The 26,906-nt window shown below is 42.1% G+C and overlaps 1 long non-coding RNA gene across 1 annotated transcript in view; it reads left to right on the top strand.

Moving 5' to 3' along the window:
- LOC309647116 overlaps positions 1-12,094 on the top strand; it is a 29,393-nt gene extending 17,299 nt beyond the window's left edge. The window contains exon 2 of the long non-coding RNA XR_014255818.1: positions 7,659-12,094. This is a non-coding gene — a long non-coding RNA (uncharacterized lncRNA). The remainder of the gene's footprint in view (positions 1-7,658) is intronic.
- Positions 12,095-26,906: the final 14,812 nt, after the last annotated feature.

Genomic DNA, 26,906 nt, shown 5'->3' with positions numbered 1-26,906 from the left:
ACAGCTGATGTGTCAGGGGCAAAAGATGCATGAGTGTCCTCTGGATCAGATGTGGGCACAGGGGAGAAAGAGCTGGTCTCAAGCTCTTTTGCCACCTACCCATGGGACAACCTGGTTGTGTGTGTGTGTGCGTGCATGCGTGGAGTAGGAACAGGTATAGAATTCTATCCATGGGCTTGGAGGAATCTGTGTCCCGTGTAACTGAGATGGCAGTAGACACGCTCAGTTACGGCATTAGGTGCATTTTGGAGATGACCTTCTGAAAAGTATAGAGTTCGCAGGGTTTGTCTTTTGGACCCAGAGGGAACAAAGCTATTTTGCAACAGTACCAGCTAAGTAAGGACTTTCTTACCCCCCTCACCTCTCTTTCCTCTTCCACCTCCATCTGAAAGGGAAGGAGGATCAAAAATAACAAGTAGCCAGTAGAGAAGGTGACCAATGAGAGAGTGAGAAGTGAGCCTTTCTGGGACAGGTTACCCGTGGACCACAGACTCTAGATATTGGGGTGAACCGGGTGGCAGGGGAGTCTTATCCTTGAATAGAAGCAGGGCTTTTGATTAATGGATTTGACTGGATATTTTAATTTCTGAATGGAGGTTATACATTTGAGACTTATGATAATGATCGGACCACGGGATGACCTGAAATTTCACCCAGTGGCTGAGGAAGGCTTATTATCCCCACTGAGTAGGTTTAAGAGAGCAGTCGGGGACAAAAGCAAGAAAACTAATTTTATGACTAAACCCTGTGTGTTCTGCGTGTTAAGTGTTCTCATTACACGTGTGTCCTCATCCATTAAAAGGGGACCCATAAGAGAGGAAGTAAAGCTGCCCTGGGAACACCCACCAGAACGCCCACGTGCAGTGAGCAGTGGGTGGGAATCCATCTGGGCTAAATTAGCTGCTGTGTGGGTTTGGGCATCGGAGCAGGAAGTGATTTGAGAGCAGCCTCATGAGACAGCTGTCTGGAGGAGGAACTCTTTAGGTTCCCAGTTTCTCCCGACTCCATTAAAAGCCAGAGCAGGTCTTTCTTGCCTGAAGGGATTTCTCTGACAAGAGGAGATTCATAATTCATACCACCAGCTCTCATCAGGCCTGTCACGCACGGTGTTGGACACAAATTCCCTGTCTCTTTTGGAGTCTTTGTGGCACAATGTACAGAAACAGGGGGTGCTATCCCTACGGCAGCAGTTCTCAAATTTTAGGGTTCATCAAAATAATCTGGGAATCTTGTTACAGAGTCCATCTGGGGAAATCTGATGGTCCCCCAAGATCAAATTCTGTTTTAGAAAGCCTTGGGGGAGGCCTTGGAATCTGTATTCCTAACAAAGCCCAGGGTTTTCTGAATCAGGTGCCCTGGTGATCATACTTTGAAGAGCACTGTTCTGGAGTTTAGATTCTGAAATAATGACGTTGGCCACATCCCACCAGACCTGGCAGAACTTCTGTGTACATAAGGCATTTGTATCGTTTACTCTGCTACTTGTCTTGTTGATCACTGCCTCCCTTAATCCTCATAATACTTTGTGAGATGGGTCTTAACATTCTTCCCATTGTGCAGATGAGGAAAATGAGGCACCATAAGGTTAAGAACTTCTTAAGTCTTTTTCAAAAGGCTTCTTTTGAGTCCTACTCCCTGGTGTCTCAGAGGATGGAGTGGCCCTGAAAGTCATTCCAGGAAAAGAAGTGGGGCTGGGGACAAGCTTCATTCAAGGCCGTGCACACTCCACAGTCAGGAAGTTAACTCCCCCAAGGAAAGTAAAAAGTGGCTCCATCCAGCAGAAAGCTTAGTATCACATCTCAGCACATCTGGAATTGGATGAAAAGTGGGGATTATGGCAATGATTTGTAGGCTCCGCAAATATTGAAATGCCTTCTCAAGGGAGAGGAAATCAGGTTCAATAATAGTGTGCATTATTATTATTATAGCTAACTTTTATATAGAGCAGTGGTCTGCAAAGTTTTCTTAAAGGGCCGGATCATAAATATTTTAGGCTTTGTGGACTATATGGTCTCTGTTCCAGCCACTCACCGCTGCCATCATAACGTGAAAACAGCCATAGTTAATACATAAAGAAATGGATGCGGCCGTGTTCCAATAAAACTTTATTTACAAAAGCAGTTTGCCATAGTTTACTGTCCATGTTTCAGAGCATTACAGTTTACAGCACACTTTCCAATCTCTTACTCAGTTGGATCTAGAGGAATACGATTCCTAGGGAAGTATTCAATAAATGACTCACTTGAGGTCACCAGCAACCTGACGACACACTTGCAAATCATGCCCAAATGTGATGCTTCCAGGGCAAGTCCTCCTTCAACTGCAGTCCCAGCTACCACCAGAGACAGGGTATTGCAAAGAATTTGAAAATGGTTTCCTGCATATGGTAGCCATCATGACAGATACCAGATGGCTTTACCATACAGAATCTTTAATAATCCGGAAAGCCTAATTTTCCTTCTTTGCTAGAAATTTAGAATTTACTATAGTAAACAGTTATACTACTGTGAGTACTTTTAAGGCAGGGCCTGGAATCATATTTTCTCACGTGTGTGTCTTCAGAACCTGAAACAGAGATCTCAAACTGGAAATCCTACAGGGCCCAGCTAGTTCACACTAATGGATGACATAATGGAATGGTAGGGATGGGGCAAACTTGGGATCACATGGCCCATTTCCAAGAGGCAGCAGCTACCCAAGTCGATACAAACGCTGACCTGCAGAAATGCTGGCCCAGTGCTGCCGAATACTGATTTTTCCAAGAGATGCTAGAAATCTAGATTTGAATGTACAATATTCTGATTTAAATATTGGCAATTTGCTTCTGATTGTGACAAAAGGACAGTGCAGATTAACTAAGCAGGACACCCAGACAAAGGCTGAGGGTCATATTCTACTTGGAAATCACCAGTTTCTGACCTCTGATCTTACACATAGTAGGTGCTCCACAAAGGATGACCAGACGAATTGCATTTCCGTTTTATATGTGGCCGTATGGAGTTCAGTAATTGTCTATAATGTGGTTCAATGCTCCTGCTGTTAAGCAAAATCTAGCTCCTAGGAGCTCCAGCAATCTCTCCTCCTCACCTCTCTCTTTCATTAGAAAGCTACTGACAAATGTTTTCTCAATCAATTACTGTAATCAGTCAGCTGCAACATTTACAGGTCAGGAGAACACATCAACAACTGTCAGGAGGCCAGACAATCATGATTCCCATTTGTCAAATGTGTCATCTCTCCCTATTACTATGCAGCTCCATCCACAAGTGCAGAACCTCACAAACACATGGCTGCCACAAGGCCCAGGAAGGGAACAGCCACGAGAAACGACGCCATGATGGACACGGACCCAGCGGAAAATCCCATGGTTTCTCAGCCACTTAAAACAATGCCCCGTAATAGAATAATTAAACAGGCACTGCGATATCAGAGGAGCAACTGAGCTGTCTTGGACACAAAAGAATAATATCCAGTATAGGAGGCATTTACCTCTCACGACCCTCCTAAATTCACTGCTCTCTAAATACCTGCCAGGCTCTTGTGAGCTGATTCTCTCCGTTTCATGGACCACCGACAGTAAAGGAGGGAACAGGAGAACGGAGGTCTGCTTTTTATCTATTTCAGCCCGTACTCCTCATTGAGTGACAGAATTTCCAGGGAAACCATATGGTGATTATTAAACATTTATATAACGCCATCTGTATACTCAGGGCCTTATGAATCATAAATGCGACAAGAGCCCTTCTCAGCAAGCTGAGGATTTCTGTAAAAAATAAACAGAGAAAATAGAAGGGAGGCAAGTGTGCCAATTGTGTAAAAGCAAGAAGTGACTCGGACTCCTGAGAAAATCTGAAAACACCAGCAGCGGATCGGCTTGGGGATTAGCGGGGCCAGGGAAGCTGTGCTGCGAAACTGCTAGTGACAACAACAGTAACAATAATAGCAACTTTTAGTTTTTGAGCACGTATTATGTGATGGATAAAAAGTTAAGTGCTTTATAGCCACAGTTTTACTTAATGCTGACTACCACCATAAAAAGTTGGGATTACCACTTTATTTTACAGCATTTTGAGCATCTCTGAGCTCAGAAGGGTTATATGACTTTCCCAACCCCAAGACCTGGTAAGTGGTGGAGGAGGAATTTGAGTCCAGGTCTGTGGGATCTTAGTTTCCAATGAGTCTTGAGGGTCCTGAAGACTCAGCATACTTCTTAATTCCCTTTACCACTTGCTGGCTTGGATGCTGTATGAATGAAATGGATATAAGGAAAGACTCTTGCTTTGATGTCCTCTCCTCCCTGAAGCTTGTAATATTCATTTTTTTCCCTTTAATGTCAGGTTACTGTCTAGTAGAATTTCTAGCATGAACATGTTGGTAATAATAATAATTATAAAAATAATAGTGGCAACTACTTTTTACTGAGTACTTACTTTGTGCCTGGAATTGTGGTGAGTACTTTGCTTATGTTACCTTGTCTAATCTTCCTGATAGTACTGTGTAGTAGGGATAATTATCTCCAAATTATACCTGGGAAAAGTGGGAGCCAGTGAGAATAAATAACTTGCGAAAGGGTCTGAATTTAGTTTGCTGCACTCTAAACATTGGGCTGTAATTGGCAGTGAAAGAAGGGGATTTAGGAGTCAAATAGGCCAATGCCTTCAACATAAAGATCCCAGAGAGGGCAAGGAATTAGCGCAAGGTCACAGGGCAGGAAGAGGTAGAGGTCAAACTAACTATGAGTCAACTGATTCCTCTCCAAGTGCTTTTTATCACTATCGTGCACCATTTTTCTTACCTGCTTCTGTTCTTTTATTTTTTGAGAACGCTAAGCAAAGCCCAAAAGCAATTGTGTCATTTGTACATGTAAACAAAAAGCACAAGGAACCCAGAGTAATACTTATGTCAAGACTTTGGAAACCACCTGATTAAAAATAGTTGATCTAGACATTAAAAAAACCACACCAGGTTACCTCTACAGCTGAGCTGATGCAGGCTGTTCTGACAGTGGTCACTGAGATGGGAAAATGAATGATTGGACAGAAAGGAACAATAACTATTGATTAAGTGGTAGCAGATAGACACAGACCTAGGTCTGGTTCACTCAGTGCATTTTTGCAAGGAAGAAAGCCATCAGTCCTGGAGATTTCTCCACCCAATACGAGGATCTCTAATTTATTACATACATACATTAGGCTGGATTTTTAGAGGAATATGATTTTTTATTTATAGGGGAATTTAAATACGGCATTTTTCAAAGTGTAAACTTCAGATCTAGTCTATCAGCTAGAGTCATAAATCATGGCTGTTTCATTTCCAAATCATTAGGGAGACTGAAAGCTTAAAGTATTTAATTTATCCAAACCACATGGGGTAGTTTATCATTGTGCATGATGTACCTTTTTTTTTTTATTTCGATGCTGACTAGTAAAATTTTGAACAAATCATGCTGAGTTTTGGGGGTGTATGAAGGCAGTGCAAATCTTCTCAATCTCTACGGAGTAGGTAACGTGGGAATCCCGATGAAATATTTGCAGAAATGGAAGTTTATATAATACTATGATATCTCCCTGATGTGACAGGGTAGCTCATATTAGAACCCGTTCTTCATGGAATAAGTTGAATGTTTTTGTCAGAGGGTAAAATGTAGTGGTTTGATTGAAATGGATGACATGATTGAATAAGATGGATGCAAAATGGGCTAGTCCCTTTTTGGTCAGAAAAGACATATTTTTTTCCCTCACTTACAAGCCTTTCCCTGTAAATAAAGTGAATCCTACAGCACCTGCCTTGAAAATTATCTTGCATTAACAAGAAAGTGTCTTGGATTCCTTGATGAGTAAGTCTTTTTTTATATGACTCAGAATCTCACCCAGCCTCAAGTCCAAGACTGGAGTAGTTGGGTTACTTATCTCTCTTTAAGCTTAGGGGATAGGTATTTATTAGGATAACAAAGATTTTTTATGTTAACAACACCCAAATCTGGGATTTAAGCCCAGATCTGTTTTGGCTCCAAAGCCCCCAAGGTGAAGCAATCCCAGTGGCACTCAGTACTTTACCTTTTAGAGGACAACAGACAGCTCTAGGCGGGAGTAAGCTGATGTGAATGTAATTTTCTCCTTAGCTTAAAATGGGTTATTTGTCTCCTGAGTGTGACTCTGTATTTACCCATTGTTTTTACTTTTGCATTGCAGCCTTCATTTGTATCTGCACTCCCATATTCATGGCAGCATTATTCATAATAACTGAGATGTGAAAACAAAGCAAGTGTCCATGACAGATGGGTAGATAAAGTGTAATATATATTACGTACAATGGAATATTATTCAGCTTTAAAGTCGAAGGAAATCCTGCCATTTGCGACAACATGGATGAAATGGGAGGACATTATGCTCAGTGAAATCAGTCAGTCACAGAAGGACAAATACCTCCTGATTCCACTTATATGAGATTACGTGTAGTAGTCAAACTCATAGAAGCCGAGAATACAGTGGTGGTTGCCAGGGGCTGGGGGATCATGGAGATGGAAAGTTGTTATTCAATGAGTATAAAGCGTAAGTTGGGCTTCCCTGGTGGCGCAGTGGTTGAGAATCTGCCTGCCAATGCAGGGGACACGGGTTCGAGCCCTGGTCTGGGAAGATCCCACATGCTGCGGAGCAACTAGGCCTGTGAGCCACAATTACTGAGCCTGCGCGTCTGGAGCCTGTGCTCCGCAACAAGGGAGGCCGCGATAGTGAGAGGCCGCGTGCACCACGATGAAGAGTGGCCCCCACTTGCCACAACTAGAGAAAGCCCTCGCACAGAAACGAAGACCCAACACAGCCATAAATAAAATAAATAAATCTAAAAAAATTAAAAAAAAATAATTAAAAAAAAAAGCGTAAATTATGCTGATGAACAAGATCTAGAACTCTGCTGTACAATGCCGTGCCTGTGGTTAACATACGGTATTGCGTGCTTTAAAGTCTGTTGAGAGTAGATCTCATACTTGTTACCACAAAACAAGAACAACAACCATAACAAGGGGACATAAAGAAACTGGGAGGTGTTGGATATGCCTGTGACCTTGACTGTGGTGATGGTATGAGTGTTTGCATACGTCCAGACTCATCACATTGTACACAATCATTATGTGCAGTTTTTATTATGTGAAGAATTATGTGAAGAATCAATTATTCTTCAACAAAGCTGTTTAAAAGAGAAGCAATTCTAGAATTCCTGCAATAAACTTAGTGTTGTGTTAGGCGATGGACATTCCATCCTAGACTTGCATGTGTTAAAATCCAAATTTGGTGTGGACAGTACCTGCAGTTACTCCCCGGGCTCATCCTGTAACTCGAGGCAACTCTAAAGCCTTTACATGCAAACATCTTCTATCTATCTTCATCACTTTTGAAATTGAGGAAGTCAGGAGACAGATCTGAGCCTCAATTTCCTCATCTGCAGAATGGAGATAATAATAACTCCTTTCTAATTTGGGAAGATTAGAGGAGATAGGGTAATGCAAAATACAAGGAATAACATTAGTACTAATTACTGGGCTTAAAGTTAACAGCTAACTTTGAATACTTAGCGTGATCTAATCAATCCACGTTTTTCATTTCACATAATCTTCACTACAACCTAAAGCTAGAGGTAATAATATTATTCTCATTTTCTAGATGAATAAACTGAGGCTTAAGAGAGATTAAGAACTTGCCCAGGGCTTCCCTGGTGGCGCAGTGGTTGAGAATCTGCCTGCCAATGCAGGGGACACGGGTTCGAGCCCTGGTCTGGGAGGATCCCACATGCCGCGGAGCAACTAGGCCCGTGAGCCACAACTACTGAGCCTGCGCGTCTGGAGCCTGTGCTCCGCAACAAGAGAGGCCGAGACAGTGAGAGGCTCGCGCACTGCGATGAAGAGTGGCCCCCGCTTGCCGCAACTAGAGAAAGCCCTCGCACAGAAACGAAGACCCAACACAGCCATAAATAAATTAAAATAAATAAATTTAAAGAGTAGTCAAAATGTCTAAAAAAAGAAAAAGAACTTGCCCAAGATCATGATCTATTAGACACCAACATCGCATAATTCTCATAATTCTCCATGACTTGGTAGTACAGCCTGAGAGAGTCTTGAAGAGTAGAAGGCTGCAATCTTTGCACCCAGCTTTGAAACAGGTTGGGGGATGCCCTTGTGTCTGTGGGATATTTTAAATTTGGCTGCATGTTCCCATGCCTCAGAGCTGACGCACCTGACTGAAAGTGCTTCAATGGACCACACATGGCAGCCAGCTCTTTTCCATCTCAGCAAGGGAAGGGAAACACTCATATTTAATTAGGCATCTTCCATATTCAAGGCTGTGCTAAAAACTATGTATTTTATCTCATTTTGCCCTTATAATAATGCTACGTGGTAGGTGCTTATATCCCTATTTATAGGTATGAAAATGGAATGCAGAGAGATTATTAATTTATACTATGCTACTATGATTTGATTTATAAAGATTCAAAAAAACACATTTCCATGCTCATTTAATAAAAGAGGGAATTATGAATATAAACATAAAAAGTCATAATCCTGGAAAATATGAGTAGGGGAAAAGATGAAAACCAGAGAGTAATTTAGGATTGATGTAGATATCATTGGTTCCTATATTGTTATTTAAATTGAGTTCCAGACAAACCTGTGAGCTTCCTAGTGGCCAGGGCAAAATGGAAAACATAATTTTGTTACATGATTTGCCTTGTCCTACACGGGGGTATATTTCAGTACCTGGGTGCGGCAAAGCTTTTGCTGGAAGATAAGATGCTTGTTTGCACAGAATCAGAGTTAGGAAGAAGAGGGAATGCTGGCGTTGGAACCCATGTCTGCCTATTTCCCAACCCTACCCCACTGCTCTACAAAAAGCTGTCTCCTACTATGTCTTGCTTGGGAAAAGGGTATATTTGCTCTGGTTTCTGTCAATACAGCTTTGTCTTCAGCACTCACCTTGCTCCAGTATAATTAAAGTGCTTTGTCATTGGCAGGAAGGAAAGATGTTAAATTTTAATTCCTTGTGTGGCATAAATAATGTGGGCAGGTGTACTCCCCCCTTTAGTTAACACAGGCATGTGGAAGGATAGGGCTGAAGGACAGAGAAGGGGAAAAGGAAGAGGTGGCACCTAATGGCAGGTACCTTTATAAAGGAAATGGGCAGATGTGTAGGGATATCAAGGGCAGTGAAAGGGGAACGTGCACTATGGAGAAAATGGGAAGGAAAGAAAGAAATGTAAATGAATGGCGGCATCTGCAGTAGCCCTGCTCTTAGGAGAGAGAAAGATAACAAGCAGGGAGACCTCTAGATGTAGATTCCAAATGGGGATAGCTGTCCCCTCTGGGGATGGGGGAGGGGCTCAGCACTCTGCCCTATCGTTCTCCATTAGCTTGAGAGCATGGTCACCAATTTTTCTCCAACACAGCCTTCCCACTTCCCCAGCAGAGAATTCTGGCTGTCTTACTACCACTTGATTGCTCAGGACAGAATGAACTATAGAGCTGGACACATCTGATTTGAATCGAGTCTCAACTTTATTATTCTAGCCTTGTGCAAGTCCCCAAATCATTCCCCCTCTTGGATCTCCCTTTCCTCTCTTGTGGTGTGGATATAACCATCCTTGGCTTCCAAGAAAGGTCAATCAATTTATGTAAATGCAAGGCTTTGGGAAGCTGCACGTTGCAATGCCAGAGTAGTATAAAGAATTCATGATTGAGCTTTCTCCAGGATTTCTGCTTTCCATGAGAACCCTGCAGAGCAGAATTAAGCCTTGTGACATGCATGCAAGGAGTAAGCAAAAAATAAAAGAAAAAAAGAGAGGCAAGTATTAATTTGAATGAGAGAGCCAGTCAGTAAACATGGAGTTGGTGAGCACAGCAGAGTGGCCTCTTCTCTCCGGGAGCTTGCATTCAAGTGAGCTGCGCTCCATGTCAGGTGTCTCACAGACTTCACTCTTACATCCCAGTAAATTACCTACTATGAGGTAGGTATTGGGATTCCCATTGTACAGATTAGAAAATGTGGTTCAGAGAGTTGACGTGACTTTCTGAAGCGAGTAAATGACAGAGTCAGGTCCAACCCCAGTCCATGCTATATTGTTCATGATCTTTCAGTCCAGGAAGTTATTCAGAGATGCAACAAAGCGCTAGCCACTAGGCTTCCTTAAGTAGGGCTTGAGCTCTGGCGGGGGTTAATGTCTGAGTATACAATGACATAATAATGAGAAAAGACACTGACCAAGATAAGATTTGAAAAGCCTCCTGTCAGAGTGTCCACTGCTGTTCTAGGAGGAATAGAGAAGAGTATGCAAGACCTAGAATATGAAGCTGACCGGACTGCCTGCCTGCCGGGGATGGGGCCGCTGCTGGCACTCAGAGTGGCAGGCAGAGGGAGGGAAACTGAGAATAACACGGAATTTTCTATCGGGATTCCTTATGTTTCAAAGTAACTTTTCACATATTATCCCATTCAGACCTGCCCCTTCCTCCACACACCCCTCCACTGCCCTACTTCAACCCTCATTATCTATCCCTGGGGTTCCATTCAGAGCTCAGCTTCCTACCTCCTTCTCTGGGGGTGAGAGGGAGTGATCCTTGGAAAGGCAGATCTGACCATGTTGCTCTCTGACTAAATTCCTTTGATGACACCCCATTACTGTCAGGAGAACAAGAGTCTAAATTCTTTTCATGCCATCTGAGGGCTCGCCTTACTCTTTCTGCCTCAGTTCCTGCACTGTCTCATCACCTACTCAGCGTTGTTTCTACTCTGCTGAGCTCCTCACGTTTCCTTGACGTTCTTTTTTTGAGAAAGAAAACCTGATACTTATTGAGCCTTTTTATGTGCCCGGCTCTGTCCATGCATTTTCTCAATACTCCAGTGGAAGCACGGAGTCCTAACCACTGGACCGCCAGGGAATTCCCACCCTCTTCATTTCAATGTAGTCTACAGGGCTCAGGTAGGTTAAGCAACTTGCTACAGGTCATACAGCTGGTAAATAGCAAAGGCAAGTGTCAGAACCAGTTCTGTCTAACTTCATAACCAGCGCTCTCTCCTCTACACCTTCACTTTTAGTTATGTCAATTCTATTGAGACATATTCATTTCCTTGACATTCCAAGCGCTCCTGCTCTTCTGGGCTTTTGCCATTGCCTTTGCCTCCATCCATTCTCCACTTCTTTTCTCAATTAAATTCTATTTTCCTTTCAAGCAGTGGTCCCATCATCAGCTGTTAGGATTCTTCCCGTCAGAATCAGTCACTATCCCCTCTGTGTTGCCACTACACTTTGTTGACAGTACTTGCATTTTAACTTGTAGCATGGGCTGTTGGTTTATAGCGACTGAACATGGAAGCATGTGTCTGTCTAGCTCATTAGAATCTCTGAGGTCAGGGCCTTGGTCTTTATCACCTTTATGTCTCTAGCACTTGGCACATTGCCTGGCACATGGCAGAGATATGACACTGTGGAAGTAAATGGGGGTTCACTCTATCAGTAGAAAATAGAAACCACTTTAGTTATTTCAACAGGCAGAATTTAACAGAGTAAACTGGTGAAGTGTGAGTGAAGTGTGAGAGCACTGCAAAGGCAAAAAGAAAAAAAATAAGAGTGAAATAGTCACAGGAAGCAGTTATTAATCCTAAGTGTGAAGGAACAAAAAGGAGGTTGGGGGTCATCAGATTTAAGAAGTTTGGAAGAGGGAGGTGAAGAGAAAGTGCTGCCCGGCTGGCACTGGCAGGGACATGATGAGGCCTTAGAAAAATAATGCCTTACTGGTGGAGTCGCTTTGAGAATTATATGGGAAAATTAATGTAGGAAGGTTTAGCACTGTGCCTGGCACATGCTAAGTCTTTCATAAAAGTAAACTCTTATTGCCCAAGGTTATGGAGGTGCTACTGTGTGTGACACAGAGGGTTTTTGGGGCAGGCAGGATCTTGTTGATTCTCGTGGTTCCGCCATCTTGCCAGCAGGGTTGGGCTGACATGAAGATAATAGATAATTTGCGTAAATAATCCAGAATAATAACGGTCCTGGAATAAATGGAAACTCCATTCTTTCAGTGGCTCAGCAATCCCCACTGCCCCCTCCCCCCCAAAAAAAAAAAAAAAAAAACACTGGAATCATCTTTGACTTCTCTTTCTTTCATACCTCACAGATACCAACCATCAGCAAATCCGTTTGGCTCTGCCTTCAGAATATGTCCACGATTGGCCCACTTGTCACCACCTCTGCCATTGTTTCTCTAATCTCACCCGGGTTACTGCAGTTGCCTTCTCCCTGGTGCCCTGCCTTCACTGTTGCGGCCTAGTCTCCACCCAGCAGCCAGAGTCAGTTTGGAGAATGCCAGAAAGATCAAGTCACTCCCCTGTGTCCTCCCTTGGCTTTGCAATTCGCTCCAAATAGAAGCTGAAGTTCTTATGGGGGCTTATAAGGGCCTCTGCGAGCTGCAAACCACAGCCAACCCCAGCTCCACCTGATACCATACATAGCCCTTACTTACTGCCCTTCTTTTTGTTCATCAGACATCTTAGAACACCTCAGAGATTTTGCGTTTGCTGTCTCCTCCGCCTGCAAGGTTCACTCCTCTGATATTTGCTAAATTAATTCCTCATGTTGCTTGAGCCTCTGCTCAGGGACTGCCTTGTTGATGAGGCCTTCCTGACCACCCCATTAAAGACTGCGTGTTCCTCCACCACTGCCACCATCACTGTGCTGAGCCCTGTGCCTCCCATCCCTTCTTTGCTCTCATTTGCACTGACCATGACCTCACCCATTGAATATATGAATAATGACTTGGTGACAGATACAATTTATTGTCCCAAAGTCCTGGGATTGAATCCTGCATTATTGTTTTACTAGCTGTAAGGCGAGCTGTGAACATTGTGTTTAACCGTTCCTTGGCAGAGAAATATGGACAAGAATACACACTTATATAATGTTTTGCCTACCTTTATTTGGCTGGTTGCTTTGTGAGAAGTAAATGAAACACTGTTTCCAAATAGTTTAAACAGGTTGCCTGGCATACACCAGGAATCAATTAATGTTAACTGTCCTCCATTTGATTCAATGAATTCCATTCTATTTGGTTTGACAAGCATTAATTGAGTTCTATTTTTAAGTTAAAAAATAAATTTAGAGGTTCCCTTTTAAAAACCTTACAAAATCATGAATACAAAGTGTGAAAATGAATATTTTACTTAGAATGAAAAAGAAATCACAACAAATCACACAATAAATCTGACATAATTACTGTTAGAGAAGTCTACAAGAAATAATATTTTAAATAATTTTTAAACACAACTTTATACTTTTTCGGGCTGTCTACCTTTTGATCCCCCCTCCTGATGACAATGATTTCTCAATATCATTTTCCTTAGAGGGCATTGGAAGCTAACTGAGTCTTTCCTCTAGCAGGGCTGACTGGAATTTGTTGTTTATTTTTGATAGTTGAGATGCATAAGACATTTGACCTGACTCACAGGGAGACATACTATTTGTAGTACTGCGGGAGATTTGTGCCCTAAAACACTGAAATTGCTGATATGTTTTATTTTCTGTGATTTTAATCAGAGAAGAAAAACATGCAAGGCGCAGTTATAACTGTATCTGCTGCGAGATCTGTACACCCTGTCACAAGAGTTACTCTACTTCGACTGGCCATCTTGATGGTTCTCCGCGACCACCTTGTCTTTCATGGTTGAACTGCTCCCAATTTACCAAATAAAGGCTTGTCTCTCATGGCCCAGGACTGTACTATAAAGGATTATCCTGAGGTGTGGAAACCTCAGAGGGACTATTTGAAATATTGTTTTTTGAAAAAGTTTCATACAATCAAGATGCCATGATTTGCTCTCTCTCTACTCCCATCCATAACAAAGAGATGTCTTTTCAATAAAACTTGATTTTTTTAGTTTAAAAATGCTTATAAAGTGTATAATATTTCAGCTCTATTGCTCACTTATATTAGTAGTAATAACAATTCTGATATAGAAGAGTGAAGGAATACTCATTCATCTCAAATCTCTGTAGACAACTGTCTGAAGTTTTTAGAACCAAGGTTATCAAACTTTAGCGGGTACCAGACTCACCCAGAAGGCTTGTTATAACAGCGATTGCTACACCTTATGCCCAGAGTTTCTGATTCAGTAGGTCTGGTGTGGGGACCTATTGTACTCTGTGTTTCTAACAGCTCCCCAGGGGAGGCTGGTGCTGTTGGTCTGAGGACTGCACTCTGGGAACCACTGATCAATAAGAAGTAAAGGAACCACTGAAAGAGAGACGTAAAAGGCTTCTTGAAGTCAAACCCGTGTTAGGAAGTTCATACATGATTACATATATGCTTTATTCACAAATGTGTCTCTTTAGCCCTTACTCAGAGCTCTGTCTGAGTAAAAGAGTCCTGTTTTTAGACAATTATTTTATTACCAATTTTCCTAGCTTCTAGATTATCAGAATACATGAATAACGGGAGGCACTGGCATTTACTGGAGAAGCACATTTGTGAAAACACCAGAAGAAAAAGGGCTGCCTGAGAGTGAGGGGGAAAAGTGAGAAACAAGGTGAAGCAGACTTAATGAAGTTAAAATATTCAAGTGCCTGCTCTGGTTTAATAAAGGGACAATTAATCATGAATACTTTATTAGCTCTCGAATTTTGATGTCCAGAATAAAAGCCTCTGGCCACATGTGGGTATTGAGCATCTGAGATGTGACTGGTCTGAATGGAGTTGTGCTGTGTATGTAAAATGTATGCGGGACTTTGAAGACTATGAAAAAATGTAAAACGTGCCATTCGTGATTTTTAAATGCTGAACACATGTTGAAATGATAACATCTAGGATATATTAAGATCTATTATTAAAATTAATTATAATCTGTTTCCTTTGACTTTTTTAATATTAATTTTTTATTTATTTATTTTCCACTTTTTCCCTTGACTTTTCTTTTTTTTAATAAAGTTTTTTTTTTAATTAATTAATTAATTTATTTATTGGCTGTGTTGGGTCTTTGTTTCTGTGCGAGGGCTTTCTCTAGTTGCGGCAAGCAGGGGCCACTCTTCATCACGGTGCGCGGGCCTCTCACTATCGCGGCCTCTCTTGTTGCGGAGCACAGGCTCCAGACGCGCAGGCTCAGTAGTTGTGGCTCACGGGCCTAGATGCTCCGTGGCATGTGGGATCTTCCCAGGCCAGGGCTCGAACCCATGTCCCCTGCATTAGCAGGCAGATTCTCAACCACTGCGCCACCAGGGAAGCCCTCCCTTGACTTTTCTTAAACATGGCTTCTGGAAAATTTTAAATCACCTAAGTGGCTCACATTCGATTTCTATGGAAAAGCACTCCTTTGGAAGGCATCAGTATATTACAGCATTTGCTGTATACTGGTACTGTCCTGAGTAATAACAGCAGGATGGGAGGCTGGTGGGTCAAGACCGTTGAATTCCTTGAGAGCAGAATGACTTATTTGCTGGGTCTGCCCCAGGGCCAGAGCCTTTCAGTGCGTGGTCCATGAGAAGTATTTATTTTATATTTCTTGAAAGAATGAATACATAAGTGAATGGATGAAAGAGTAAAAATGTTTGAAGTATTCTGCTTAAGAAAGTGGGAGAGTGCTTTCAGAAATATTTCCAGCAAAAGTGGGTAGGATTTTAGAATTCTTAGTCTTGTTACAGTAAGCTTTGGTTTTCTGAAAAATGCATGAAGGAGAGGTGCCTCATTCTCTAACAATTCAGGATGGATGATCTGCTATGGTCTTTAGATTTAAAATGCCTCTTTCCCTCCAAACAACACATAAATATTTAATTAACAGTTGTACTGTAACTTAGTAGCTCGTGAATCATTTATTGAATGTACTTGGATTTGACATACTTATCATACTTGAATTAAGAAGTGGTAAGATACGAAGTGAAAAGTCCTGGGCTTAAAACTCAGAAGGTTTGAGTTAGAGCCTCTCAAATCTCCCATTTATCAGTCACGGATGCCCCAAAGTCACGCAAGTCTTACCTTATACAAATGGTATCTTAGGTGCATTGTTCCCTAAAGCACATGCCATGGTTTTAGGTGTGCAGGATTTTTTTGCTCAGTGCGTGCAAACACAAAATGGTCTTGTGTCCAGGTGCAAACTGAAAACATGAATGCAAGGTGGGAAGAGGGAGGAGAAGCTGTCCTTTGTTCTGTTGCTGTGAAGTTTCTTGCTGCTTCAGCCTGTATTAGTTATTCAGTGCTGTTTCTGGGTGAGACCCTCCTTCTTACATGACAGTTAAGACTGGAGAACAACCAGAAAAATGTATGTAAAATAGTTTCACTTACAACTAAATCTGTAAACAAGAATGAAATATGGAGAAAGTCAACACACTTCTTTCATTATACTTCAACAGTGAAAAATATTTTGAATACAGTATATTAAAAAGATATAGTGTCCATTGCTGCTTTGTTCAATATGGTAGCCACTAACCATATGTGGCCATTTAAATTCAAATTAGATGCAGCAACATGGATGGACTTAGAGATTATCACACTAAGTGAAGTTAAGTCGGGCAGAGAAAGACAAATATCATATGATATCAATGATATGTGGAATCTTAAAACAATGATACAAATGAACTTATTTACAAAACAGAAATAGAAAACAAACTTATGGTTACCATAGGGGAACAAGGAGGGAGGGATAAATTGGGAATTTGGGATTAACAGATACATACTATTATCTATAAAATAAATAAACAACAATGACCTACTGTATAGCACAGGGAACTATATTCCATATCATGTAATAACTTATAATGGAAAAGAATCTGAAAAATAATACATATATATATATATTTTTATATATATATATATATCACTGAATCACTTTGCTGTACACCAGAAATATTTTAAATCAACTATACTTCTGTTAAAAAGAAACTTAAAAGGGGGCTTCCCTGGTGGCGCAGTGGTTGAGAATCTGCCTGCTAATGCAGGGGACATGGGTTCAAGCCCTGGTCTGGGAAGATCCCACATGCCGCGGAGCAACTAGGCCAGTGAGCCACAACTACTGAGCCTGTGCGTCTGGAGCCTGTGCTCCGCAACAAGAGAGGCCGCGACAGTGAGAGGCCCGCGCACCGCGATGAAGAGTGGCCCCCTCTTGCCGCAACTAGGGAAAGCCCTCGCACAGAAACGAAGACCCAACACAGCCAAAAATAAATATAAAAAAAATAAAAAAAGACTACTATAAAAAAAAAAGAAACTTAAAAAATCAACTCAAGTTGGAATTCGTTAAAATGAAATAAAATAAAAATTCAGCTTTTTAGTCATATGAACCATGTGGCAAACGCTCAATGACTGCATGTGGCTAATGGCTACTATATTACACGATGTGTGGAGTGTTTATTTCCAGCATCAAAGAAAGTTCCACTGGACGGTGCTGCTTTAGGGTAAGTGATTCTTTTAACGTATCTAAGCTCTGCTTCCTTATCCGAGAAAAGGGAGGAATAATAATTCAGTCTTTCGTTACATCACAAAAGTCCTGTTAGTCAAATGTCCATAAAAGTCCTATATGAATGCTACACAAAGGTGAATTATGATCCTTATTGTAATCAGTGTAATCAGCGGAGGAAGGTCGGAGTGAGAATTGCTGGTAGGTAGCTGGCTGGATGGTCACTATGTACAGAGCATAGATCTTTCCTAGGTGCACCGGCTATATTTTGGCTGACTGTATATACATGACTGGACTGGACATCTCTTTTGTATCATCTTACCTCCTCTTGGTCTACATTTCCTACGCTACACATTGCTGCAGTAACCAGCTACCATTGAGGCCAAACTTAACAGGATCTGGCCTCAGCTGCACCCTATAGCTCTTACTTTCTGCCCTGGAGTGTCTATGACATGGCCAAGGTGAGGTTCCTGAAGGCACCTGCTCAGATATTCTGGAGCATATGCATCCCTGAGAGCATGAGAGAGTTGGCACCTCCTGGGATAAGCCTTGGCCTGTGGGGGATGGGAGCAGGTGGGTAAACGTTCCCCCCATCTATCCCTCAGGTAGATGTTACGTGCACACCGCACAAGGCTTCCCTGGAGGGAGGAAGTAGGACTGAGCTGCAGATGCCCACAGTGTTGACCAGCTCAACCATGCACCCTGGATAGGCTTTTCTTCATTCCCTGTTTCCCTCTTCACAATCCTTCTTCTGTTCCTCGGCACCACTTCTCCAAAATAAACTCCCTGAAAGCCCTTGTCTAGGCTCTACTTTTCTTGTGGGGTTGAGAGGGGGGACCTAGGTTAGGATAAGGTTTTGAGGTGATATACTGTTTTTCATCAAATTTTCTCAAGGTCATTTGAGTTTCAGAATTTGAACGAGTTGCTTTAGTACTGCCTATGGCCTTGAAACCAAGGACAAAATTAGTCATGTCAGTTAGCCTGCCCCTTTTTACTACCTCTGCAAAGAGAAAGGAGGTTGTAGTGATAGGAAAACGCAGGGGTATTCAATAGTCTCTATGACAACCTAAATCCCCTACTGTCACATTAAAGTCTGCAAGTTTTCATTGACGTGATTAAGATGTGCCCAGTACTGTGCCTGGCAAAAAGATTTAATAGGAATAGAAGATTTGTTTCTCACCCTCTGGGAGCTTATAAGCAGTATTAGTTCTTGACCTTTGATGTTTGTTAGATTGTTCTTTACCTCAAACCACATTTTATCTCATATTGCTTCTTATTTTGTAAATACTTATTTAGAAAGTAGACTGTAAACTTAGTAAAGGTAAGAACTATACCCTTTCACTCAATATTTTGCCCCAGGATGGGGTCTGGCGCATAGAAGGTGCTCAGTAAATATTTTTAGAATTAATGAGTGACTAATAATAGTATTTATTGAGTTTTTACTTTGTGCTAGGCCAGGGGGTGACAAACTACAGTCAGTGAGCCAAATCCGCTGAGGGACCCGTTTTTAATAAATCAAATTGTATTGGAACACAGCCATGCTCACCCACTTCCATCTTTTAAGTGGCTGCTTTCAAGCTCCAGGGGTAGAGTTGACAGTTACAGCAGAGACCACATGGCCCACATGGCCAGACATATTTACTGTCTGGCCCTTTATTGAAAATTTTGCCAATTTCTGTGTTGGGTCATAGGGTCTTAAGAAGCTAAATTTTCCGTGTGTGCCACGACATGGAAAATGTGGGGAAGGTCTGCATTAAGCCTCCACCGAATGGAAGACATTGTTCTAGAATACTACATACGCAGGTGCAGAAAGAGTAGTCTGTATACGTAATTTTAGCTGTGGAGGAGAGAGAGCGAGGAGCCTTTTCCGCAGGCCCCAAACAGGGACATAGACAAGCCTTCTACTCCTCTTGGGGCAGTGTCTTCCTGGCCTCAGCAGTGGGTAGGAGAAATCACTCTTTGTTTCCCCCACAAATCCCCTTCTCAAAACATCTGAGTTCTAACTAAATAAAATAATCATAGTTACCAATTTATTGAAAGAGAGTAAACTCCATGTGTCTATTTTGCGTTGTATCTGTACTGAATCCCCAGATTGTGCACAATAAATGTCTATGGAATTAACGGAATTCTCACCATATTATAGATGAGGATTATTTCAGTCAGGAGAAATAGTCTTGTTTATTGAATATACAAAAGCCATGGTCACTGTCACACAGCTAGTACGTAGTGGAGGTGGATTCAAACTCAGGAACACCTGACTCAATATTTGGATTCTCTGCCCTATAACCTGTCATTAGGTAATGGGCTCTTGGACCAGCTCCTTCACCATTCTAGGGCTTTCTTTGCTCATCCAGAAAATGGGTGGAGAGTTGAGAACTAACTGAATGATTGCTAAACTTACTTCTTAATTTTGGAATGTACTGAAGCAATAGGCTATTGTCTGCAGCCGTGAACTGAAAGACTAGGTTGGTTTAATTGAGGTGGGAAAACCATTTTTAAAAGTAGGGAAAAAGTGAAGGAATTGCACAGTGGCCAAGCAATGTAAACAAATAAGTTCTGTTTTATGGAGCTTCAGGTCCCCCTGCCACAGCTAGGTCAAAAATCACTTGAGTAAGACTCAAAGGTCAAGTTAACCAGAAAATAAAATATCAAATGGACCAAGTGGAAGAGACAAAGCCCCCTTTGCTTTCGAACTAATACCCTCTATTCGGAGCTGGAAACGGCTTATCTCAATTGCTTCATCCCACAACAGCACTTTTGCATGGGTTCTCTTTGGTTTTTCCAGTGCAGTAAATCTTATCTTTCTTTAACCCATGCTGCGTTTTTTAAAATTATATTATTTTGTCTTTTAATTCTAAGAATCCTTTTCTTCCTCTGTTCATTTTGAAGTTCAAAGGCAAGCTCTTTAAAATCTTCGACAGTCAGGTCACATTATCTGCGACCTACCATCTCATCAGTTTTATTGTCAACGCATCAGTGTGGCTTCAGATCACATGGTTTATTTTTACTTTTATGTCTTGATTTGCCCTGGGCCACACGAGTCATTCAGAAAAAGATGGCCCAGGGACATGCAGGCCATTCTCTTCCCTTAATTCCCATAATTAATTGCTTTTTAATCAGTGGCAATGACTCTGGCAAATGAGCCTGCCAAATATTTGCTACTCCCCTTATGAATCGTTCTGCTTCGGCCAGTGAACCCACACACTTAGTTGCAGATGTAGTGTGATGAGCTGGCTTGGGAACAGCAAGCCAGATCCTGATCTTGCTGGGCTGTAGAGGGTTGTTCTGAGTTATGAGGGCTTTTCTGATATACCAGAGTTCTTGTGCTCAAAAACTGTGAATGTATTTCAACAAACATTTTTTGAACAGTCATTAATGCATTTGTCTTCAACTAACATTTACTGCGTTTTCTATTTGAAGTGCTAGGGCAGGAGGATAAGGCAGACAGATTAAGCTTCTGCCTTATGGGCATTTTAGTACAGATAGAAAATATACAAGAAACAAGTACTATGTACATGAATAAACACGTAAGTAAATCGTGATAAGTGAAATATGAAGGAAGTAAAACAGGATGATGAAATTGAGCTGGCATGTGATGTTAAAGGTAGAAGGTCAAGTGAGGCATCGATGAAGTGATGACATTTGAGTACAGATTTGAGTGATAAGAAAGAGCCAGGTATGTGAGAAACTGGTCGGGGGTAACTTGGGGGTATCCGGGCAGATAGCACGGTGGGTATATAAATTCTGAGGTGGGAAGGAACCTGGTGGGTTTGGGAAACACAACAGAGCCCGGTGTGGTTGGAGTTGGGTGAACATGGAGAGTAGTAGTTTAAGATTAAGTAGGAGAGGTGGGCAGGGGAAGATAATCCCTTGTGTAGCATAGGCTCCAACTCTGTGTTGGAAACCAGGCTGGGTGCTAGATGCTGGGGCTATAAAGACCAAAAACACATTTGTGGACCAGATCACTTGCCCTGAGGGCCTCCCATCATTGCAGGTGTAAAGCTCCTCCCAGATCTGAGACTCCTGTCACTGATGCTCCAGGACTTGTCCAGTCACACCCCCCATCCTTTTCTCCTTAGCACCATCATAGACCAGTGCTCCCAGCTAGTTCTTTCTCAGTGGACATGCCTCTAGGCTTCCCAAATCTGATCTATCCCCACCTTTCCTGTGCTTTTAAACCCCTGCGCTTCCCTGGAATTCACAGTGAAGAATGAACAAATCCTCTAATGTCCCAAACTTCCTCTCTGAAAGGTCCCATCACCTTCTGGATCTACATAAAGACTTTCTGTCCCCCAGTGAAGCAGCTTCCCCACAAGCCTCCCATTGGTGGATGTTTTATCTTGCACACCCCAGACACCTCAGGGTCTGAGGGTGAGGGAGTTATCTCCCTTTGCCCGTGGTGTCTTTTTCCTACTTCAAAAATTCCAGCTGCTTTGAAGCACATCATTAGACTTTTTTACCCAAAATTACTTGGCACAGAGGAAGTATTTCCAAAGTGTTGGCTTTAATTATATATTGTATCATTTTATTTTTGTTTTTTTAAGCAGTGGGGGAAAGATGTAGTTAAGGGCATAGACCTTGGAATCAAATGGCCTGGGTTGGATCCAGGCTCTGTAATTTACTAGTTGTGAGATTAGAACAAGTTAACTAATGGCTCTGGGACTCAGTTTCCTCATCTTTAAAATGGGGATAGGGTAGATCTGAGAATTAAATGAGGTAATATATGAAGTACTTTGAATGGCGGTTGGCATATTATGGGTGCCATATAAATTTGTTATTATTTTGTTATTAATTGAGTGATGGCTTGGGCATCTGGGTTGCTTCTTTTCTCCATGTCTGCCGTATATCATTCTTGGCAGATTCAGCATCCATGAAGGTGGGCCCTCTATGCGTGACTCTGACCTTTCAACCTTTGGCCTCCTCAGCTCTAACCATTTTTTCCTCCATCGCGTCTCAGCCACCTACACATGGCCACACCCTAGACTTTGTCATCTTCAGCAGTTGCCTCCTCTCTAAAATCATGATTTCACACATCGCACTTGTATACCGTTATCTCCTCTCCTACTATCATATTCACTCCAGCATTTGCCCGCCAGAGACTGACATCATTGATCTTAAACCCATTCACCCTTCTGCAGCTTTGTCACTATCTCTTTCTCCCCCTCTCATCTTCACTTCTCTCATCATCTGGCTTATATTTTATGGTCCATCATTAAAATTACTCCCTTGCAAAACTCCCGGTCTTCCTTTCCTTGCTCTCCTTTGGCCAATCCTGCCTAGAAAAACCCCTGGATAAGCCCAACAAGTCACTTTGTCTGAGCTTGCTCCTGAGAAGTTGAAAAAAATCACAATGTTGCTTAGAAGACTCACTTCAAACACGGGACCACGAAGTTCAGATGTGTACAGAGAATACCTATCAGAATCCGACATTCCTCTATTGAATTCACTTGATCATTCTCTGAGATGACTGTTGTACATCTTCTCTCCCCTCACTGGCACCCCTCCCTACTAGCCGATGTTTTAGTTTCATACTTTATTAAAAAGTTAGACAAAAACAGACATTCCCTCCAATATTCCCTCTGATTACCTCCATTGATTCCACGACCCTGCCTTCATTTGTACCTTCCCTCCTATAACAACTGAAGATCGGTCTCTACTCTCCTCCAAAACAAACCATTCCTCTTGGTCTTTGGATTCACCCCTCTAACATTTTCAAATACCTCATTCTTCTAATTATCTCCACTGTCAATCTCTCCTCTGTGGGATCAATTTCCTTGGCACACAAACATCTTTTTATATCGTTTATCTTACAAGAAGCGTAAAAACCTTGACCTGAGCCCAGGTCATCTTACCAGATAGCTTCCCTTGGCTCCTCTGGATCCATTCTTGACCTTTCTCCACACTGCACCCTGACTCAATGGGTTCCTTGTGTTTGGGCTTCTAGTTGGATTTAGTGACCAGGCAGCCTCTGCAGGATACTGGAGAAAGACAGGAGAGTAGGGTCAGAGTACTTACTACCCTAGAAACTGCCTTTTAAGTAGAAAGCTACTGTGCCATCCCTTGAAGTTACCATGCCCTGTATATATCTTCATAGGCAGTGCCTTTATAAATAACCTCTCCCAGGATTAACCTAATTTGACTGTGCCATCTATTTTCTGTTGGAACCCTGCCTGATAAGATCATCCTTTAGCTACAGCACCATTTCTCTGATGTAACAGTATTCCGGGTTTTCTCATATTTTCTAGATGTACCTTCTCAGTACCCTTGCTGGATACTCCTCTTCCTGAAATCTAACAGACCTCTATATGTTGAAATACCCCAGGACTTTATCCTCACTCCTCTTTTCTTTCCTCTATCCCTTTTCCCTCATGACCTTATCTAGTTCATGGCTCCAGATACCATCTATATGTATTAATTATTTTTAAATTTACATCTTCAACTACAACTCACATTCTAAGTTACATACATTTATGTAACTACGGAATGGATACCTTCACTGGGAAGTCCAATGGGCATCTCACACTTCACCTGGGCAAAATGGTACCAGTGATCTCATTCGCTGCAGTCTCCCCAACAAATCTGCCTCTCCATAGCCTTCCCCATCTAGGGTAAGACTACTACAATCCACCCAGCTTCCCAGGCCAGCAGTCATCCTGAATTTCTCTCATTTCTTATATCCCACATTCAATCCATCAATAAGTCCGATCTCCAACATATCCTAACTGCAACTACTTTTCACCATCTTCACTGCAATACCTGGAGTCCAAGATGCCATCTCCTTTCTTCCAGGCTCCTGAAACAGCTTCATACCTGGGATTCCTGAACTACTTTGTATCAGTCCAGTCTTTACCTTGCAGCTAGAAAAATCTTCCTAAAGCATAAGCCACACCCATGCTTTAGAGCTGTCTCACTGCTCTCAGGATAAAATCCAGACTTATTATCATAGTCTGCACAGCCTTGCTTGACATAGACCCTGCCTGCTTACATGGCCTCACTCTCTCTAATTTAAAATTGAATTTTAAAGAGGAGCTCATTTACTGATTGACTAAGGAGAAATTTAGCACTAATCTACTTGATTCACACACTCACAATTGGCTGAAAATAATGTTACCATGAATCTTGGGCCTTGTGATAATTTTCCAGAAGATATTGGGTTCTATATTCTAGGATTTGGACTTGGAGTTCAATTTCAAGCAAAGTTTCCCTTTGGGAAAACTGGGAATTAAAAATGGTCACTTTTAGAGAGTGGTAGTGTATATATGGACATATATACACTACCAAATGTAAAATAGATAGCTAGTGGGAAGCAGTCGCATAGCACAGAGAGATCAGCTCGGTGCTTTGTGACCAGCTAGAAGGGTGGGATAGGGAGGGTGGGAGGGAGGCAGACGCAAGAGGGAAGAGATATGGGGATATATGTATATGTATAACTGATTCACTTTGTTATAAAGCAGAAACTAACACACCAATTGTAAAGCAATTGTACTCCAATAAAAATGTTAAAAAAAATTACCCCATTCAGTTCTTCTTTTCAGGATGCAATTTTTTGTCATTAAAATCCTGAACAGAGACATGCCTCTGCAAAAAAAAGAAAAGGTCACTTTTAAATAGAGCATTGTTTCCTAACATGAATTCTTTTGGTCCCTAAGTGTTTGTCACTGCAATAAGAAGGGTTTTGAGCTATTCTAAATATTTCAAAAGCCCAACACACTTACCAATGATTAGGCTGTACATACTAATTAAATTTCAAGGTTCTTCAGTATTTGCTGACATTATGCCAGTTCACTATGGTGACACTGATGAGCAGGACTGGCTGTTTCATGTGGTGGTAACCTCTTTGCTGAGCGGTGTCCCTGTGGTAGGACCCACATCTCCCCAATCATCGTTGGAGGACCTGAGATCAGTTTGCATGAAATACTGGCCACCAGTCATTTCTGGGAAAGAACTCATCCCAAGGAAAGTTTTAGTTAAGGAGGTCAAGTTCAGGCCGATGCAATGGAGGGGTTTTGAAGGGAAGGCAGGATTCAGAACACAGAACTGTCTGGGTAGTTTTACAACTTAGTGATTAAGAGACAAAGCTCTGAGATGATACCTATTTGGACTTGAACCCTCGCTTGCCAATTCCTTTTGGGTGACTTTGAGCATTTGAGCAATTCTTTAGAGCCTCAGTTTCCTCATCTGTAAGACTGAAATGACCATGAGAACTACATAAGTTTGTCCTAGGGAGGAGACTATACATGAAAACTATTGCTCTAAGTTCTCCATAAAGAAAAAAAAAAAGCGTGGGCTATAGCCCATCTTGCCCTTCCCAGCTCCTTTCAGAACTTCAACCCTTGTCCATGCCCACAGGCTGGTCATCACCACATCGCCACACTTAGTTGCAATATGACTACACAGGTGTCCCACCCACTCAACCTCCGTGCAATGCAGCGTAGATCCTGGGTGTAACACGGATTGCTAAAGGCAGTGTGTGGTAGGCAGAATTCTAAGACGACCCCCATGACCCCTTGCCCTTTGCTAATCCTTTCCTATTGAGTGTGAGCTGAACTTGTGAAAATGATGATATATAGCAAAATGAATTCAACAGTTATAATCAGGATCCTTATCTTTTGAATTAATCAAAAGGGAGATCATTCAGGTGGGTCTGACTTATTACAAGAGCCCTTTAAATCTGGGTCTAGAGGTCAGGGACAAAGTCAGATTCAAAGCATGAGAATTACTTAACATAATGGAGGCTTTGTTGTCGTCTTTTAAGATGGACGGTACACGCAGCAAGGGATGTGACTGCCTTCTAGCTGCCGAGAGCGGTCCTCACGTGACAGCCGGCTAAGAAATGGGAACCTCAGTCCGATAGCAGCAAGGGACTGAACTCTGCCGAAACCTAAATGGGCTTGGAAGAGAACCCCAGCTCCAGATGAGATGAGCATGAGCTTGGCTGCACCATGATCTTGCCTTTGTGAGACCCTAAACACAGAACCCAGCTAGGCCATACACAGACTTCTGACCCACAAAAACTGTGAGCTAACGGAGTTGTCCTAAACTGCTAAATTTGTGTTCATTTGTCATGCAGCAATAGGAAACTAATACACAGTATTCTTCTAACTAGAGTTTCAGAGTAATTAGGAATATAAAATAATCTCACTGGGGGCTTTTTGGTACCTGGCAGGACTCCACTGTGGACTGGCCGAATACTATAAACCCCAATGTATGGGAGTCTCCCAGAAAAAGGGGGGTTCATGAAAAGTTGTATTCACTGACTATCCCCAATCTGATACATCCTGGTAACATTTGTTAACTATGCAATCATTACACATATCAAACATGTATTAATCATGCAGCGGACAGATACCACCCTCACTTCGGGTAATGGGGGAGAGTTTTGTAAAGTGACTCGATGCAAAGGTTTGGAGAAATAGACATGAAAGAGTGTAGTATCCCAAGGGTTAGCAATAGCAGTGAGCTGTCAGTATCCCCAGGTCTGGAGAGCAA

The sequence above is a fragment of the Balaenoptera physalus genome, assembly GCF_965194825.1.
Source record: "Balaenoptera physalus genome assembly, chromosome: 17".
NCBI lineage: Eukaryota > Metazoa > Chordata > Mammalia > Artiodactyla > Balaenopteridae > Balaenoptera > Balaenoptera physalus.
This window is presented reverse-complemented; position numbering and strand designations above follow the sequence as displayed.